The 4,112-nt window shown below is 46.4% G+C and overlaps 1 pseudogene across 1 annotated transcript; it reads right to left on the bottom strand.

Moving 5' to 3' along the window:
- Positions 1-1,032: 1,032 nt before the first annotated feature.
- On the bottom strand, positions 1,033-3,555 carry Kmt5al1 (lysine methyltransferase 5A like 1; annotated as a pseudogene). The gene has a single exon (XR_015671669.1). The product of XR_015671669.1 is annotated as a lysine methyltransferase 5A like 1 (transcript).
- Positions 3,556-4,112: the final 557 nt, after the last annotated feature.

The following is a 4,112-nucleotide window of genomic DNA, read 5'->3' as shown; positions in this document are numbered from 1 at the left end:
GTGGTTGCAATCCCCTTCAGCTCCTTCAGTCTTTCTCTAACTCCTCCACTGGGGTCCCCGTGCTCAGCCAGATGGTTAACTGCAAGCATCCTCATCTGTATTAGTAAGGCTCTGGCAGAGATTCTCAGGAGACATCCATATCAGGCTCCTGTCAGCAAGGACTTCTTGGCATAAGCAATAATGACTGGGATTGGTGGCTGCATATGAGATGGATCCCCAGCTGGAGCAGTCTCTGGATGACCTTTCCTTCAGTCTCTGCTCCACTCTTTCTCCCTGTATTTCCTCCCGTGAGTATTTTCTTCCCCCTTCTAAGAAGGACTGAAGCATCTACAGTTTGCTCTTCCTTCCTCTTGAGCTTCATGTGGTCTGTGAATAGTTTCTTGGGTATTCTGAGATTTGGGACTAATATCCACTTCTCAGTGAGTACATACCATGTGTGTTTTTTGTGACTGAATTACCTCACTAATGATGATATTTTCTAGTTCCATCCATTTGCCTAAGAATTTCATGTAGTCATTGTTTTTAATAGCTGAGTAGTACTCCACTGTGTAAATGTAGCACATTTTCTGTATCCATTCCTCTGTTGAGGGACATCTGGGTTCTTTTCAGCTTCTGGCTATGAACATAGTGAAACATTTGTCCCTGTTATATGTTAGAACATCTTTTGTGTGTATGCCCAGGAGTGGTATAGCTGGTAGTACTATGTCCTCAGGTAGTACTATGTCCAATTTTTGAGGAACAACCAGGCTGATTTCCAGAGTGGTTGTACCAGCTTGCAACCCCACCAAGAATGGAGGAGTATCCCTATTTCTTTACATCCTTGACAGCAACTGCTGTCACCTGAGATTTTTATCTTAGCCATTCTGACTGGTGTGAGGTGGAATCTCAGGTTTGTTTTGATTTGTATTTCCCTGATAACTAAGGAGGTTAAACATTTCTTTTCGTGCTCCTTGACTATTCGATATTCCTCAATTGAGAATTCTTTGTTTAGCTCTGTACCCCATTTTTTTAAGATGACAAATAAGTTTCAAGTTTATTTCCTTTTTTTGTTTGCTATTTAAATACAAAGCTAAGCCACAAACAGGTACAACCAAGACATTTTATCTCACAGTTACACCCTCCTGTCGGATCCTCCTCCAAGTCTGACCACTGACTGGGCTAGCAAAGGGTGCGGGGAAGACTTTCTTAGGTAGCACCATCATGAGGCTGGGAGTTGGAGGTACTGGGGACAAGGGTAGGCTCTTATACCTGGCTCCTGAACCCCAGGCCCCCTGGACTGAAGGTGAATGGTTAGTCCTCCCCAAGGAGGGAGAAGGAAGCCTACTCTTGCTATCGCAGGTTACAACTGAAGGATCCTCCTGATCTCTGGCTGCTAAGCCTTGCGGGCTGCCAGGTACCCTAGGGCCAAACACATCTGGTGTCTGATGCCCACAGGACTGACGGCATCTTCACGGGAGACCAGGGGTTCTGCCTTGACAGCAGGTAGAGAACTTCCCACGTAGCAGAATTGGGGTTGGGGAGGGGGTGTGGGCTTAGTAATTTCTGCTCCCACTACAAACCTCACTTTTGATTAGAATAGAGTACCATCTCAAATCTTCTCTACACAAACCAACCAGCCAAGCCAAAAAGAAAAATCAACCCCAGAAGAAAAGAAAACTGCATCCATTTCACTCCCTTCAAAACCTATATACATGTTAAGTTGTTTTCTGTGGTTTTTTTTTCCATTTTTTTCTTTTTAATTTTTTTTTTACTATTTTGTTTTTTTTATTATTATTTTTTAAAATAAATTCAGTGTTCACATTTCTATAAAGAATTAATGCAGTTTCAGGAGACCTGCCCTTCTTGGGCAGGAGAACAGTGCTTTTCCCGGCCCGCCTCTAGTCTGACTGCCCACCCTGATGCTTCAAGGTGCCTGGAAAAGCCGTAAGCCTGTGGAAGAGGTCTGTTCCTGGCCGGGCCTCCGAGCCCCGGGCTCAGTAAGCTTTGGAGAAAGCAGAGGGGAAGACTAGCTTACTGTGAAACTTTTGCTAAAAAATATTCATACACGTCAATGTGTACACCTGTCAAGACGTTGAGGAGAACAAGAGCTTGGAGACATCCCGTCCAGGCTGTGCGTGGGGGTGGCAGCACCCTCACACCGGCCTCACACCGGACGTGGGGTGCGGGGGAGTCCTGGCTTTCATCTTGGGCAGAGCCCGGCTTCCTAGTTCATGTTCACCTCCATTCTCTAAAACCTGTGCCGAGTCTTACACTGCGCGGGAAGCACAAACGTTCAGCTTGTATGCAAAAAGGTAGAAAAACAACTAGAATATAAAAGTTTTGGTAATATAAGGCCATCTGTTCAAGTCCACCTTGGAAACCTGTAACAGATATTTAAATGCTACATGAAAAGGCATCTTTAATATACTTTTTAAAAACATTTGAAGTAATTAGCTAAGAGTGAGTGAGTGTGTGTGTGTGTGTGTGTGTGTGTGTGTGTGTGTGTGTGTGTGTGTGTAAAAAATTCATTTCCCTTTGAGGGCACTTTGTCCTTTGAAGGAGGCAGGGTGGCAGGGAGGCAGGGAGGCCACATGGTTGGTTAGTGCTTCAGCCAAGGGTAGGCTTCGATGGAGGCCTTGCTCCGGTCTCCATAGTCGTACAGGAGCTCCTCCCCGGCTGCAATGTCTCGGGAGGCTATGAAGATGAGGTGAGGCACGCCGTAGATGTCATGCAGTTTGGTCTGGCAATTCCCACACTTACTGTGATTGATCAGTCTCCCCGGGCGGTTCGTTTCTTGAGTGGCATCCACGCAGTAGGTTTTGCTCAGATATTGAAAATAGTACATGTAGCAGCCCGTGGAGGGGTCCTGTGCGTACAGAGCCTCCCGCTTCTTGGCATCGGTGATTTCAATGAGGTCTCCATGGTATTCTACCACAAAGTCTCCCCGGGAGAATCGCTTGGTAGCAATCACACCCCTGCCTTTGCCATCGATTAGATCAATCTTCATGCCCTCTTCCTTCCCGCTCTCAATTAGCTCATCTATCTTCTTCCTTTCTTCAGACTGCAGCTCAGCTTTGCTCTTCCTGGAGCTCCTTCGCACGGGGTAGAAATCTGTGAGTTTTCTATTCTGCTGTGTCTTCCCTTGAGACTTCTTCCGAGGGGCCTGCTTGCCCTTGAGGGGCTTTTTCAGGGCTTGCTTAGCAACCGCTACACTGGTAGAATCACATGACGGGGGTGGAGTTTTTGGAGGTTCTGTTGCTTCAGGTTTTTGGTTTGGAAAAGGCGCCAGGAGACCTCTCCTGGTATCTTTGCTCTTCTGTTCTTCTGACTTCACAGCGCTTCGGATAACATTCCCAGCGTTTCTTTTCTCTTCTCGCTTCCTGTAGATTCCGGCCAATGGTTTCCCCGGGCATTTGACCTCATGATGTACGACGGAGTTCTCTTCCTGCAGTGGAGAACGCATTCCAGAGCATTTGTTCGGACTCATGTAGGCATAGATCTTTGACTGCCCAGCAAACACGTTCTCCTCTAGCCATGGCCCCGCTCTGTCACCGTCTGGAATCTCCCGGGAAACCCTGCTTTCGAAAAAAGTTGCAACAACTGTAGCCAACTGCTCAGCTAGACCGCGGCTGCGGATGCTGATTGGCGCCGTCGCCCGCTCTTTCGCGAGCTGCCCGCTGTGATTGGCGGGCACGAGGCCAGGGCCCGCCCTTCTCCCCGCCTCCTGCAGCTGGGCCTCTCTGTACCCCATTTTTAATAGAATTATTTGGTTCTCTGGAGTCTAACTTCTTGAGTTCTTTGTCTGTATTAAATATTACCCTCTATTGGATGTAGGATTGGTAAAGATCTTTTCCCAATCTATTGGTTTCCATTTTGTCCTAATGACAGTGTCCTTTGCCTTATAGAAGCTTTACAATTTTATGAAGTCCCATTTGTTCATATTTGATCTTAGAGCATAAGCTATTGGTATTCTGTTCGGGAAATTTTTCCTCTGTGCCTATTTTTTCAAGATTCTTCCTCACTTTTTCTCCTATTAGTTCGAGTGTATCTGGTTTTATGGGGAGATCTTTGATCTGCTTAGAAATGAGCTTTGTACAAGGAGATAAGAATGGATGGATTTGCATTCTTCTACA

The sequence above is a fragment of the Rattus norvegicus genome, chromosome 2 (genome assembly GCF_021556685.1).
Source record: "Rattus norvegicus strain SHRSP/BbbUtx chromosome 2, alternate assembly SHRSP_T2T, whole genome shotgun sequence".
NCBI lineage: Eukaryota > Metazoa > Chordata > Mammalia > Rodentia > Muridae > Rattus > Rattus norvegicus.
This window is presented reverse-complemented; position numbering and strand designations above follow the sequence as displayed.